This window comes from Alosa sapidissima, chromosome 18 (assembly GCF_018492685.1).
Source record: "Alosa sapidissima isolate fAloSap1 chromosome 18, fAloSap1.pri, whole genome shotgun sequence".
Lineage (NCBI taxonomy): Eukaryota > Metazoa > Chordata > Actinopteri > Clupeiformes > Clupeidae > Alosa > Alosa sapidissima.
This window is the reverse complement of record NC_055974.1, coordinates 14,751,604-14,767,050: the sequence shown is the minus strand read 5'-3', so window position 1 is coordinate 14,767,050 and position 15,447 is coordinate 14,751,604. Positions and strand designations below refer to the sequence as shown.

Below are 15,447 nucleotides of genomic sequence, written 5' to 3'. Positions count from 1 at the left end.
ACGTTACACACAGACTTTTCTGGTGGTAGTTAACTAGCTAATTGCTGCGAGACCTCAAGGCAGCTTTCTTTTTCAGAAAGAAAAAAGCAAGCTAGATAAGTCGCTTGAAAGGCTAGAGGTGGAGATTGGAGAAAGTTCTCTCTGCCGTCGCTGTAGCAGGGCATATAGCTTCCACACAAGCTCAGGTAAGTAAAGAGGCCATGGTTTTTTGGATCTCCCTCTCACATGGCACTGCATTAAAACTTGACATATTTCTAAAGACAATCAGGAAAACCATTGTCTATGTCCGTAGTTTGATGCTCCATAGCTAGTAAACTCTACCATGCAAATAAGAAATTGTTGTTCATGATACAGAAAAGCCCGTCTTTTCTGGGTCTGACCTAATTTAAAATGGACTGAGGTGAAGTAGAAAACGATCCTGTGGTTAGACCAGTGGTCCCCAAACTTTTTCTTCCGAGGGCCAGCTCACTATGCCTGGCTCTAAGAGGGCCAGAGACTCGGAGTATATCAGTAACCATAAATAGCTTAGCGCTGTGAACAAAGGCAGTCTACCTTAGTTGAATATTCCATTACATTTAATCTATAGGCTATTGCAATTTAATACCATTGTTATCTGTGTTTATATTGCCATCATGCCATATCAGTGTAAAATGTAGCTCAAATCCTCCTCAGCAGGCCTACTGCATGTCCCTAATGTGAACCTCAGCACCCAGGGAGAGAGGGCTTTCAGCTACATAAAGCTGTGGAATTCACTGTCAGACTACATGAGACATTGTGACTCAATTACTGACTTTAAAAGCACACTTAAAACATATCTCTTCAAGATGGCTTATGGACTGACTGACTGACTGATTTTTACTTTTTTATTTTTACTTTTACTTTTAATTTATTTTTTTGAGATGACTATAATTTTACAACCTTTTTGTTTTTGTTTATTTGTGAAGTGACCTTGGGTGACATGAAAGGCGCTCTAAATAAAATGTATTATTATTATTATTATTATTATTATTATTATTATTATTAAATGAAATAATAATAATAGCACTCAAAACTATAAGCAGGGAGTCCCAAAAGTATATTTTGAACTCTGAACTTTGCATAGGCTACACAGCTCAAGTTGTGAACAAGCAATATCCTACAAATAAGTTCTCAAACTATGAGTTTTATGTAGTGGTGGCAGAAACATCTGAAATGACCACCATTCTAACTTTCACTCACCTGATGAGAACTTTGTGAACTCTGTATGCACATTTCCAGTTCCAGAGAGTTCCAGAATTATGACTTGAATAGAAGTTAGTTAGTTATAAACAATTAATTGATACATTTTTAGAATACTTTGAGCACTGATGCAGTCAGCAGAGGCCTCTTACATTGTTTGCAGGTAGGCCTACTATACATTTCATTCCGTTTTCGATGGCAAACGCGAAACAGCGCCAAAACAACCACCAGTGGACAAAAAGAGTATTACATGTGTACTGTTAAGACCATAGACTGTAAAAAATATGGACAAAGCGTCTGTGACGTCACCCATAGATTTTCTGAAGAACGGTTATGAAGCCGTTTATGGGGGGTATGGGCGGCGCCATCTTGGTATTTCTTTTACTGTCTATGGGGGTATGGGCGGTGCCATCTTGGAAAACCTTGGGAAATCCTAACCCCGCCCACCTCCTGAGCAAGCCGGTGAACCCGCCTCGTCGTCAGCCGAGCAGCCTCAGCTAAGCTATCTGTAACGTTAGGCCTACAAGATGGACTGGCACAGACGTTGCTGTAACATAATTTGCTGGTAAGTTTGATCTGCTAACGTGAAGTTCATGTATGTTTCTTAATGCCATGTTCAGACACTTTTTAATTTTGTATGCTGAAAGGTATTCGGGTGAACGGTTGAAAAGTTGAGAATGAAGAGTTGAGTTTGCAGATTCTAGCTTCTAGGTAAAATAAACTAACGTTAGCTATCCCTCCCTTGCTGAAGTTACGGTAAAATAACGTAGAGTAATTTAGCAGTTTAGCGTTACAGGTTCAGCAACTCATACTGACAAAAAAATATTTTTGCCTTTATTGTTTTGTGATTAACGTTAGCATCTCATATCCTCAGTGGCAGCCATCATTGTAACGTTAATTAATTTACGATAACATCAGCCAGCTCGCTGTATTCTGTCAACGTGTGGTGTGAATTGATAACAAAATCGTAGTAGGGTATTAGTTAACTTGTACATCATGAATTCATTTTGATTAACTCTTAATATCACGTTTTGAAATCGCTATATTGCTCTAAAGTTGTCAGTGGTAGCTTGGTCTAAGATCACATTGAAATTTCTCATCGGTGGCCATTTCACGATCCAGCGTTCATGTTCGGTTAGCTTGCCTTATTTCCCCTTCTTGTCAGGCTATTATCAAAACGTTAAATCCAGTTACAGTGTCCGGTGTTTGGCATAACAATGCCAATATTAGTGTAGTTTGTCACTGAAGACCCATTTCAAATCGCACAATAGTACTACAGCATTGTACAATAACTGTACTTTTGTTGATTACAACAAGTAGTGTTGGTTTGCATTATTGTATTATCTTGTAAGATATATAGGTACTAATGAAAAGTTTACCTTTCTATTTTGGCAGTTCGCCATGGGGAGGAGGCGGCAAGGAGGTCCATGGGCTCTAACCTGGGACTAGAGGTCCAGGTGAAGTGGTTTGGCTGGGGTGTGGTGATCTCGAACCCATTGAGACTATACAGTACATTTCACTTTATGTCTATTGATGGACTGTTACACCTACCCTTTACTTATGCCAAACCCATTTCTGTTCTTTAAATATCAGAAAGCAAACTTACTGTTGATGGCACTGAACTTGCACTTGGAAATGTTTATGGAACTTTTCTGAACTGTGAATTACATTAAAACTCATGCCAAACCAATTTGCCTGTGCTTTCAAAAACATTTATACAAATCCGTCAGCTTCAGTCAGTAGGTTGAATTGAAGACCCAGATGCAGAAGTAAAGGTGATTTTTTTACTTGTATATCTTGAGCATTACAGGTAACCACTGAATTTGTGAAACTAAAATAACAAAAACTAATATGTACTAAGCTAGTACATAGTCAATACATATTAGATCACTTTAAAGACACAGATGCAAATGCTGTAAATAAAGGTGAACAAAGTCCTTGAAATCAGAAGCTGCCACTGCTCAATGACTTCTGCCCCATCTGGTAGGATTTCAAAATGTTCCAGATCTGAAAACAGAAATATTGGTATATGTCACATCCTTGAACTTACTGTAAACTATGAACAAGTGCTCACAAATTAAGCTAAAAATATATGACCACAACGAAGTAAGATTTGCAGACTCACTCCCAATATTTATAATGAACAACAAACTCACAGAACACTTAGCTGAATAGGGACAGGACACGCGTATTCAACTATTGCACATGCCCTGTTTATGCGGGCAATAAGCAAAAACAAATGTGGTGTATTTAAAGTAATGTAGAATAAATATTTCTTGTATTTTCAGTGAAACAGTGTAAGCTCATATCTACACCCTATTGAGGTAGTTATTAACAGTTAGGCCAAGGTCCACTGGTCCACTGGTGCCATATTGTTTAATTATGCAATCTGTGTCCAACCAAAACCTGCTGATTTGAAGGCATAATACAACTACTTTCTGTGTGTGACTTATGAAAAGATGCTAATGATAAATTATTTTGATAGTTATTGCACAGATGTGCCCTGGACTGCTCAAAATAAAAGGCCACTCTAAATGTCTGAAATGCATTCATGTTTGTTCAGTATATGGTAACGATGTCTGGAATATACAACGAGTAGGTTGCTCCAATTAAATGTATGAAAAATGTCAAAGTACCATGGAATCAGTGCTGAAGTGATGCTTCTGAGTGTCGACTGCACAGACGAGAATTGAAGTTAGGAGTCCAGAGCCCTCTCCAGCACCCAACCTGTCTGGATTACCTACAGGGAAACTTTGCATAGACAAGAAGTGTTCGTTCAAATTTGTGTTTAACAAATAAATGGCATCAATAAGAGTTTCAAACGTCAGTTATAACTATCGCTTGTTATCACAGCTCCATGTTCAAAGTATACGGTCAATGGTTCATAGCGGTTCACAATTTTGCCTCAGCTAGCCGACAACAAGCCTTTTAATGCTTCGGCTGAAGTTTTTTTTATCTTAAACGTGACAACCCAAAGACAGTATAAATTGTCGATTGACTAAGCATTCCCACAGAGCGTATTTACAAAAGGTTTTTTGACGAGAACATGCTTTGTTGCCCCAGTATGTTTGTGAACTAACGTTAACTTTAGAGCTGTCTGTTCATTGACTCACACCTGGCTAGTATGACCAACGTTAAGCTAACTCATAACGGGAGCACAATGGTTTTCACTAACGTTAACTTTATTCAAGTTAACTAAATGTATGTGTGTGCTTCTGCCATTCGGTCATCATTTTCGACATTAACTTATTTGAGGCGATATGACGCTAACGTAGCCTAACATTAGTGCCCACTCGATGCTAAATAATGCTAACATCTAGTGCTACGTGAAATAGTAGTGGAATGAATGTCACTTACCTGAAAAAACTGGAACGAAGTCTTCTGAAAGTGTCGGTTAGTAGGCTTCAATTAATAGCTTAGCAAACCATTTTATGTCAGCTTTTTGAATAAAGATGTTCAGAAAGAATGTGGTAACTTTGTGTATAATCATAGCTGAGACGTCAAAGTTTCAGGGTTTCCACTCAGCTGGCAACGTCTGCTGCTGTATGCCTCGACGTCAGCCGTCAATCAAGCCGACCACGCCCTTAATTATTCATATATTTTATATCTAAATGTGATCTAAACTAATGAGTTAGAAAAAGATTCACCCCCCTCACAGTTGTCAGGCACTGGGAAACTACCGAAAAGTACAATAAAAGTCCATGGGACCAGGCTTTAAAAACATGTATTTACGCTGTGAAAACGGACATTTTAACATGGGAGTCTATGGACATTTGCTCGCTTTTGGGACCAGTCCCTAGCGGATTTGCGATGTATTGCAGTTTTTCGAACTTCCGGGTAGGCTTCATTGTTCAGATTAGAATGTTGCCGCTTGGTTAAGACCCGCCATAGAGAATGAATGGGGGAAATTACGGAGGTTATAGTTTGACGATGTCGTACTCCCGTGCGGGCCGGATCCTATATACCACGACATGTTTTGGGGGGCCACCTAAAATGAGGTGGATGAAATGGTGGCCGTAGTTTGGGGACCACTGGGTTAGACCAATCAAGATTTGTAATTCTTTATGGAAATCGTGGACTCTGTAGGCTATCCTCTGGGTCAGAGCGGTAGAAAAACAGAGTGGCGACACTCCCATAGACTTCCATAGGAAACAATGGCGGCGCTTTTCCCCGGCTACTTCCACGTTATGCTGAGCTCAAAAGTTCCTAACTTTGACATTCACGGCTTTAGCCCCATTCACTTCCATTGCTTTCTGCCTGATATTGTCAGTGGTAAGTAGACAAAGGTACGACGTTTTTTTAATTGGCATATGCATTTCCTATACCAACTGCACTAGTAGATACTGGTATTGTTCTTTAAGGTTTATGTGCTGCTTGTTTAACTGATATTTATAGCTTAAATGTGGACCAAAATTTCAAAGCTAAAGGTTAGCCTGCAAACCTTGATGTGGAGAGAGGCTAACTTAAAGATAATGTTCCTATGTCAATAATGAATTTCAGACAAAACACATTTGGTTAGCCTATTGTAGTAGGGCAACTTTAGATAATAGGTTGGTTGTCAACAGATTTTTATAATGCTAGAACTATATATTTCAAACTTGACTGCGTTAGCTTACGTTAGCTATTTAGCTCATTCACATACATAGCGTCAACGATATATGCTATGAGGGGGAACACAAACTTTATCTTGATAAAATACATTTCATTCAGCATGGTAACTCATGGTATTCAGATGTGCTGGTTATCAATGGGTTTGTGATTAACGCTTTTCAGGTGAAAAATGGAGCAAATGAATGTGATTATTGTCTTTATACCTGATATAGATTAGCTTGCTAGATGGCGAGTTTTATGGCGTTATGAACTGAACCGTGGGCTGAACATGACATGAAGTAGGTGTGACAGTGTGCTAGCTTCTATATCTACCATGTATTTTTGGGATTGCAGATTAGCCAAGTAAATGGATAGAACCAGAGGCAGTTACAAACAGTCAATATTTTATTTAATCTCTTTGCTTGTACTTGGCAGGGGTAACAAGATGTAGATCAGTCAACATACAGTACATCATGACGAGGGACAAGAAAACAAAACACATAACATAGGTCCAGAGGACCAACCCAAATAATTAGTCGTACTGCTAAGGTACAACTGACAAATCTTCAGCCATACGTGACTACTAGTATACTCATACACACGCTAGTGTAGCACTGCAAGCTGCAAAATGCTCAAGTTAAACCACACGTGGATATCAAGAGAAATCACGCAAGGAACGAACTTTGTATCGAAACTCAACCACTGAGAGAGTGTTGACACCGCAAGCTTTTAAGGGCAGAATAATGCCAGATATACCCTCACAATAGAACTATCCCTGGGTTAGGCCCACAAGACAAGGACAAGGTGGTAGGCCCAATAAGGAGCCAACCAAGGAGAACAGACATAAACAAACGTGGCTTCAGCTACCTTAGTATATATACCAAAAACAAACAAAAGAAATAAACAGAGGAAAACAGTGGTCAGACTACGAATGATGATCGTTTGTAGATCTTGGCTGTGACCGCCGTACAGTACCACCGTTTCCAGAAGGAAATTGGAATGGAAGAGGACCCACGTCAACTGGTCCTCCCTTGTTAATCCCCATAGCAGGAAAGACTTTACATGTAGGCCTACGGGTCTCGCACCGCCACAGTGAAACGAGCCAGGGGCTCCTAATGCCCAATGTAAAGTTTGGCAGTCTCAAATAGCGTGCCCTCCCCGGCTTGTGTCTTACTCCGACCAGCGACGGCAACGTGCAACTCAAACACTTCCTGGGATCATTTCCTAGTTTATCAAAACGGATGTTACGGACTCATTACTCCTCATCTCATGCACCTGTAGGTGTCAGCCAGTGAACGTCTACGTGGGCTGACCCTATCACACTCACCCCGGCCACTAATGTTCACCGTCCCGGTGAACCATCTCAACTGTAGTACTAGCCGAACTAGATGTGGTCAGAGTAGTGTCCCCAGACACAGCCGGTGCACCAAGACTGCGAATAGCAGACTGCGGTAGATTAAAGGGATTGTCATGTCGCCCAGCTGTGCTACGACTTGAACGTCTAACTGGTGGTGTGGCTGCAAGGTCGCATGATGTGCCAATGGGTGGCGGTAAGGGAGACAGTTCTACAGCATCAGGGGGTCTATGTACCCTCCCCTCAGTAGGAGGTGTGATTGGTGGCTGTATCGGGGGTGAATGTGGGCTTGTTCTGCTGGAAGGGGATGGGCCTCGCTGGTTGCCTTGGGGGGCTAGTGGCAGACTGGTGGTTTGAACAGGCATCCTCCAAAGTTCCACTTCCTCAGGTTCAGGTGGGCTAGGTGTTTCCACGATTGGCGGGGCCAGGTCTGGGACTGTGTGAGCAGCCGGAGAGGGGTTACCAGCAAGTTCAGTTCCTATGGGTGAACGGGGAACACCACAACCTAGGAGAGCCTCGGGTATCTTAGGGACTGGTTTAATCTCAGTGCGATGAAGGACTTTGTATGGGCCACTGCCCTCTTGAGGCTTGAGTTTGTAGAGGGTACCCACCTCGTCAAGGCATTCAATCACTTCATAGAGCGTGGAGCTCCAGACATCCTGGATTTTGTGCCGGCCATGAAAGTGATTCCGGCAGAGTACGAGTGTGCCGTTAGGAAGGATGGGGGCAGGCTGTGCATGGTCTTTATTGCGCTGGGCTGCAGCGGCTTCCAACTGCTGGCGTGCATGGCTGTATGCAGTAGACAGGCGCTCTTTGTGCTGGACCATCCATTCCCCTAGATCCATGTCAGAGGAGCTTGTTTTCCGCCATACCCAGCAACTGATCCACAGGCAGTTGAGGCTTGTGGCCGAACATGAGTTCATAGGGTGAATACTTAGTGGACTGGTGTACAGTGGTGTTGTAGGCAAAAAGGAGCTGGGGAAGCAGTTGTGGCCATTTCCTTTTCTGATCCAACGGCAGTGTTCTCAAGAGGTCATGAAGTGTGCGGTTAAACCGCTCACACTGCCCATTTCCCTCAGGATGGTAAGGGGTCGTTCGCCTTTTCCGGACGCCATAGAGGGTGCATAGCTGATGTAAAAGTTCTCCTTCAAAACACCGACCTTGGTCTGAATGGAGTCGTTGGGGCACTCCGTAGGTGTAGAACCATTTTTCTGTTAACACTTTCACCACAGACTTGGCTTTCTGATCGACAGTGGGATAGGCTTGTGTGAACTTGGAGAACACATCGGTTACAACTAACACATTCTCATGGCCACTACTTGCACGTTCCAGTATGGTGAAGTCAAGAGCTACCATCTCCAAGGGCCTGGTGGCAAGTAGGCTTCCTTGGAATGTTCTAACCTTGGGTAAAGCAGCTTTTGCAACCACACAACGTTCGCATTCTTCACACCACTTCTTGATGGCATGGTGCATCCTTGGCCAATAGCACCGCTGACGGATGAGGCTTGTGGTTCGATCGACACCCTGGTGACCATGGTTATTGTGCAAGTTGGTCAATACCTCTCTCTGTAGAATGGCTGGCAGCAGGAGTTGGAGTACTGTCATCCTGGCTGGGGGCAGCTGCACCTCTCTGTAGAGCAGCCCGGATTCGCTGCCATTATTTGACCAGCTCTCGCACCCCATCGTGAGCTGCTCTCAGTTCAGCAGTTCTTGGTGGTCGGCCCCTCTTCCAAAAGTGCATGAAACTTGCAATGCAAGGGTCAGCTGCCTGTAGCACCTGCAGGTCCTCGGTGCTTCGAGAGACTGACGCTCCGACTTCACTCACTTGTGCCACCCGGGGGCCCAGCACGGGAGGCACTTTTACTTGCACTTCAAGTGGGACTTGGATGCCTGGAGCAATTGTCCTGCCTGATACCCTCCCATGCTCGTTCACTTGCACCCCCGGGGGCCCAGCCCGGGAGGCACTTCACCTTGTGTGGGGACACTGGTACTGACAGAGTTGGCCCCCACTTCCTGGGAATTGATCTGGGAGCTCAGCCCTGAGGTTTCCATAGATATGGAACTGAGTGGGGGTGCCGAGTCTGAGTTGGAGGGTGTCGGCAACCTGGAGAGCGCGTCTGCATTGCGGTTTGCTGTGCCAGGCCTGTACTTGATGTCATAGTCAAACAATGCCAATTGAGATGCCCACCGTTGTTCAACAGCCGCCAGCTTCGCCGACTGCAGGTAGCTGAGGGGGTTGTTATCTGTGTACACTGTGAACTTGCTGCCCAAAAGGTATTCCCGAAACTTTTCTGTGACGGCCCATTTCAGACCTACAAGTTCCAGTTTCATGCTGCTGTAGTTGGACATATTTCGTTCACTTGGGCGTAGGCCTCGACTAGCATATGCGATCGGGTGTCTCTGCCCGTCCCGTTCTTGCGATAACACCGCTCCCAATCCTGAGTGGCTTGCGTCAATTTCCACCACAAATGGGCCAGAAAAGTCTGCATATCCCAGCACAGGGGCATGAATCAATCTGTCTTTCAAGGCTACAAAGGCCTCCTCACAGTCCTTACTCCAGTGTGTTTCGAAGGGACCCCGCACTCGATGTCCAGGCTTTTTCCGAGTCCCCTCCAATGCCCCAACCAGCTTGTGTAATGGGGCAGCGAGGGCAGCAAAACCCGCCACGAAACGTCTGTAGTAAGAGTGAGCGGAGTTCTTTTACTGTAGAGGGCCTCTTCCACTCTGCAACGGCCCGGATTTTCTCCGGATCAGTGGCCACACCTGACGTCGATATTACATGTCCCAGATAGTTGACCTCGGTTTGAAAGAATTTGCATTTCTTCAGCTTCAATTTCAGATTGTGTTGCTGTAGTCGAGTTAGGACCATTTCCAAGCGCTGAAGGTGTTGCTGGACGGTGGTAGAAAAGATTACAATGTCATCAAGGTACAGTAATAACGCATGAAAACTCTGGTCACCAAAGATACGTTCCATTAAACGTTGGAACGTCCCTGGCGCATTACACAGGCCAAACGGCATCCTATTAAACTCAAACAAGCCAAAGGGCGTGCAGAATGCGGTCTTCTCTCTATCTTGTTCACGGACTAAGACCTGATTGTACCCACTTGCTAGGTCCAAGGTGCTGAACCATTTGGCCCCGTTTAAGGCATCGAGAGTCTCCTCAATTCTTGGTAAAGGAAATGCATCCTTCCGTGTCTTCGCATTGAGTTGACTGTAATCAACGCAAAGGCGAATAGAGTCGTCTTTCTTTTTAACTACCACTATGGGTGATGCGTAGGGGCTACAACTGGGCCTGATGACATTGTGGTCCATCAACTCTTGGACATGTCTTTTGATTGTGTCGTATTGGGAGGGCGGTAGTCGGCGATACCGCTGCCGTACTGGGGCGTGGTCAAGCAAAGGGATAGTATGTTGGACTAGCGTGGCACACCCCAAATCCCCGTCCCCAAGGCTAAACGCACTGCTGTGTTTTTCTAAAAGTGACCGGGCTTCTTGCTGTTCTGGGGCTGATAGAGAAGGCCAGGTAAGTTGAGAGAAGTTAGGAGTGGGGTCACTTGCAGTCTGAATAGACTGAATGATGACTACTTGCTCATGGCACTCGGCTTGCCTTTCGAAATGGACAGAGGGTGCAGTGGCAGATGCTGTGGCCACATACAATTCACCCAGAATGAGTTTGGGCCATAGCCACTGATCCTGGCTCCCAATATTGACGACTGGCACGTGGACACTGCCACAGGTAACTGGGAGGTAGGCAGTTGGTATGAGCAAATTAGCAGGAAGGTGACCATCAGTGAACGATACTGGCTCCAACAGAGCAGACACAAGGGTGGGCCCTAGACCCTGATGACAAGACGCAGGGACTAATTTCATTGATCCTGCAGGTACTCTTATTGCTGGGCCTGACTGCACACGCACTGGTCCTATTCGACCACTCTCCAACACTCGCTCTAGCTCCTGGCACTGGGATAGGGCTTGACGCCATGCTTTTCCTGCCTGCTGGACATCAGGCGAATGGAACAGTGCACTGCCATGGTCTGTGAACAATTCTTGGTAACAATGGCGGATTATATTCATTCCTAAGAGGCCAGGGACAGACTCCTTATGAGGCTGAGCATTAGGGTCAGTTGGAGTTTTAACCACGAGGATACCCATCTTTGGGAAAGTTCGTCCGAAAAGGTGAACATCCAGTTCCAGGTACCCCAAGTAGGGTATTTCTAGGCCGTTTGCTGCCTTTAGCTTGAGCCAGGTGCAAGGCTGCAACTGAAGCTGGAGACGCGGCTGTAGATGTTGCTCAAAGAATTTCTGAGTAATGGTAGTCACCATTGAACCAGTATCCAGACAAGCCACACCCACATCCCCAATTTGGACCTCTACTACGGGACATTTTCCAATGAGCAGTGATGTATTAACAGGACAACAGCCCGACCAGCAGTGATGTATTAACAGGACAACAGCCCGACCCGACGTTTGGGCCATAACGCCAGGGGGTGTTAGTTTTCCTGCTGCTGAGTTTGGGCCTGAGATACAGCCTCTACCCTGGGGTGGGTACTGGACCTGGATCGACAGAACCTTGCTATGTGACCGGGCTGATTGCAGTGGGAGCATATGGGTGTACCATCAGTTTGAAAACGCCAACGTGGACGGGACTGTGGCCGTAGGCTGGATGGAGCGGCCAGCTGGGAAGAATCAAGACGTTTCAAGATGGTATCTAGCTGGGCCTGTTGCTTACGGAGGGATTCTTTCAGTTCTGTCAATTCATTGGTGGGCTTAGCAGATACAGCGTTAGAATCAACATCATACACAGGGGTAGCATGGGTGCTAAAAGAATGGGCACGGGGCCTTTGACTAGTGTGTTCACCTTCCTGTACCCAGCGAAGGGCTTCACTGCGAATATCATAAAAAGAAATGGTGGGCTGAAGCCGGACTTGATGTCTTAGCTCCCGTTTCAACATGACATCCCTCACATTCTCTATAAATTGATCGCGATGGATCGGGAAGTTCGCAGGGTGTTAGTGGTGTGGCGAACGAGGCTGGAGGTAGCCTAATATCCATAGCGCTAGCTTCTGTCTTCTGAACGTGTGCCTCTCCACAATCGCGGCGATGGTAACGTGGTGGAGCCTTTGTCTAATGCCACTGGGTATGTTAGACGAGGTCGAAGTGCTCATAGGACAGTTAGGGGGGAACGTAGTGGCAGTGTGGGGAGTCGCAATGAGAATGACAGTAGGCCTAGTCCGAGCTGCGCAAATTCTCTCCACTCGGCGCGCGCGAGGCTGCTGCTCGCATGGTGGAGGTGGTGACACTCTCTCTCCCTCACACACACATTAGGTCATGCATAGTCTATCACAAGATGATGGGAATGCCGGCCCTGTATGGATAGGGATAGGGAGGCATTATGTCTACAGCAAAAGGCCTGCTACATAAAAAAAAAAAATGTCAGCCATTTATTAGTAATGATTTACACTGTTGATTTGCTATCTACTTCCCTGATCATTTAGGACATACACTATGTGTTCCTTTTTGTGTGTTCATGTCCTTGTGATGTGTGTGTCTTTGTCAGCTAAGAAAAAAAAACAAAAAAACATCAACAAAAACAACAAAAAGAAAAAAAATACTAACATTGTCTCTTGTCTTGTCTCGTCATCTCACTCCTGATCTGTGCCTTGCCGTGGCAAATGAGCTTTTGAACTAAACAGGTCTTGTCTACTTGTGTTTGTGTGTCATCTGTATAATATATATGTGCCCCATACATGGAATCAGAGTGCCTACTGTATGTAGTAAATGGAAAACCTCTACAGCAAAAGGCCAGTCTACCAGATAAATTAAGGGATGCTCTCACAATTTTTTTGTAATGCACGTTGCCGTCGCTGGTCGGAAGTAGTACTATAGCCGTTCAATTCATCTTTGTGTGGAGGTTGTGCCAGAATTTCACGCTGGGCATTGCTTTAAAAGTAAATCGCTCTTGAGGCGTATGGCTCCAGCCCACGCCAGTCTTAAGCGCCATCCTTTCTACTAAGCACCTCGGCACTACCGAGTCTGATTGATGACCAGTGGACGAGTGTTCTACTCCAGTCTCCTAGTGGCTACTAGAGTGCACACGGAATGTCAAGCTGACGTGTTTCTCTCCTCCATTCCAAGTCAATTTCCTCTTAATTTATTTCAGAAACCAAGTAATTAACAATCTCCATATACTGTAGGTGCAAGGTGGTAAAGAGTCTAGGTCTCTGTTCCATTTTCGTATGGGTCGACGTTGTCAATGTCTGCCAGCTTCGCTAAATACCTCTGCTTGGCGCTGGTAGTAAGTTTCTCCCTTCTATTTATTTTACTTACTGACAATGCTGAACTTGTCACGCCTGTGTGAGTCTATGGCATCTACATTACATTGTAATAAACTAAGAAGAGCATTGTTCATCCGTGTCCAGCTGAGTTCATCTGTGTCTGGCTAGCTTCTAGAAGCTACTTTCATAAGGAAACCGTGAGGATTACTAGCCTGATATTTACAACAGCAACCACCTAAGCACATTTTCTAAGTTAACTCCTTAATATCTATGGGGAGAAAAGACAAGTCAACTTCTATTCCAACTCAATTTCCTCTTCATTTATTTCAAAAACCAAGTAATTAACAATCTCCATATAGGTGCAATGTTCTGTTGGTCTTATTACACTTTCTAACTTGAGAAGAGACAAGTTTTAAACAGGAAAATTACCGGAAATCTTAGTCACTTTTAAGCGTGATGCTAACGGGCGAGATGCTAACGGGCGAGATGCTAATGGTCTAATCCGATTCAATGATCTAGGCCGGAACTAAAAGTGGCATCGCCAGACCCAGAGAACGGCTGGATGAACTGGAGAAAGGTAAAACTCTACAACAGTTTAACTCTAGGGCTCTTCAAATGAGCGTATTTCCCCAAATGGTGGCATATCCCTTTAATATGGCTGATAGATACAGTAAATCCCTTTCGGAAGTCTTTCTGTGGTCACTTTAAAAAGTGCCCCCAATTCCCTTTCTGCCTGCTCTCCATTCCTGGCATTTATGTCCTTAATTCGAAATGGAAAATTGACTTCATGATTCAAGAAGACATGATTCATTGTCTTCTTCAAAAGGGCATCGTAAAATCCTTCTCCTGGATATGAGTCTACCCGTACTCTCTTGGCATTGCATTTTGGTAGCCGTGAAGTATTTGAATCACCAAATATCAGGATTGGTCCCTGGATTAGCTTCCCATTTGTACATTTGTCTTTGAAATGCTGGCGTATTGTAAACAAGGCTTTGTCCTCTGCCAATTGATCCAATTTTTCCTTCAGCTGTACTTCAGCTCTCACTGCCACATCCATATTAAAATCAACCAGTTCTTTCTTGGCCCAGTTTACTGCCATAGCCCATGCCTCCTCCCAGTTTGTGGTATCTGTATTGAAGTTGAAATCTGCCAATACACCTTCAAAATGTCTAGTGATGACTGCAACTGTATCCTCAGTCCAATTGCTACAAGCTGTGTTAACTTGTGTGTGCACTTGCCCATCGGTTGGTTTGGTTTGCACAGCCAGCCTAAGACGGTTGTAAGCATCTGCAAAGTTTCTATCTTCCAAAATTTTGTTGTTGAATTTTAAGCAGTAATCAAGGTGCTGATGTACCTTAAGATATATTTTAAAGGATTTGGCAAGGGCTTTAGTGACTGCCTTTTCTTCTGCCATATCTTCTTTTTTTAAATTCCTTCTGTGTCTTCTTGTTTGGGTTCCTAGGTCAGGCTTCTATGAATAAAATCCTGATAGCAGGCTTCTGTGTGATGAGGGTCTGTCTTTTCTTGTCCTTTTTTCTTTGTTCTTTTTTCAGTAGCAATGAAAATGTCTTTGTTTTGCTTGTTGTAAGAGGGCTGGCTTCTGAAGAATTCTGGTGAGGATTTTCTTATGTCTTCTATGAATAAACGCTTCTTAGCAATTAAAATGGCTTTTGTAGCTTTGGGTAAAAGCCTAAGGAATAAAAGCTTCTTAGTAGCAATGAAATGTGGTTTTCTGGTTGATAGCAGCCTTCTGGAGCTCTGAAGACCTCTGATGCTTTGGAGAGAAGACTTCTCTGCTGAGTTTTGTCTCTGAGAATGGAAGGGTGAGTGAGCAGGTTATGCCTACTTATAAGTGGTACTTTACAGCCCCACCCACATTTCCTAGGGTGTGTTTACAGCATATGAGCAATATAGTCATAATTACAGTGAAACTCAGCTAATTGTTCCATCATCCTTACAGCCCCACCCACATTTGTTTACAGGATATGAGTCAAATAGTCATAAGTACA

General features: G+C 44.3%; 1 protein-coding gene and 2 long non-coding RNA genes across 4 annotated transcripts in view; 2 read left to right on the top strand and 1 right to left on the bottom strand.

The window, feature by feature from the left end:
• The first annotated feature begins 1,559 nt into the window (after positions 1 to 1,559).
• On the top strand, positions 1,560 to 2,908 carry LOC121690174. The gene is made up of 2 exons (XR_006025007.1): positions 1,560 to 1,783; positions 2,614 to 2,908. It is a non-coding gene; the product is annotated as an uncharacterized LOC121690174 (long non-coding RNA).
• A 257-nt stretch (positions 2,909 to 3,165) lies between these two features.
• LOC121690173 lies at positions 3,166 to 4,849 on the bottom strand. Its single transcript, XR_006025006.1, has 3 exons — positions 4,576 to 4,849; positions 3,855 to 3,969; positions 3,166 to 3,225 (listed from the first exon to the last, which is right to left on the bottom strand). It is a non-coding gene; the product is annotated as an uncharacterized LOC121690173 (long non-coding RNA).
• A 498-nt stretch (positions 4,850 to 5,347) lies between these two features.
• LOC121690120 (hemicentin-1) overlaps positions 5,348 to 15,447 on the top strand; it is a 69,105-nt gene continuing 59,005 nt past the window's right edge. For both annotated transcript variants that reach the window (XM_042070499.1, XM_042070496.1), the window contains exon 1: positions 5,348 to 5,504. The gene's annotated coding sequence lies outside the window, so the exon portion shown is untranslated. The remainder of the gene's footprint in view (positions 5,505 to 15,447) is intronic.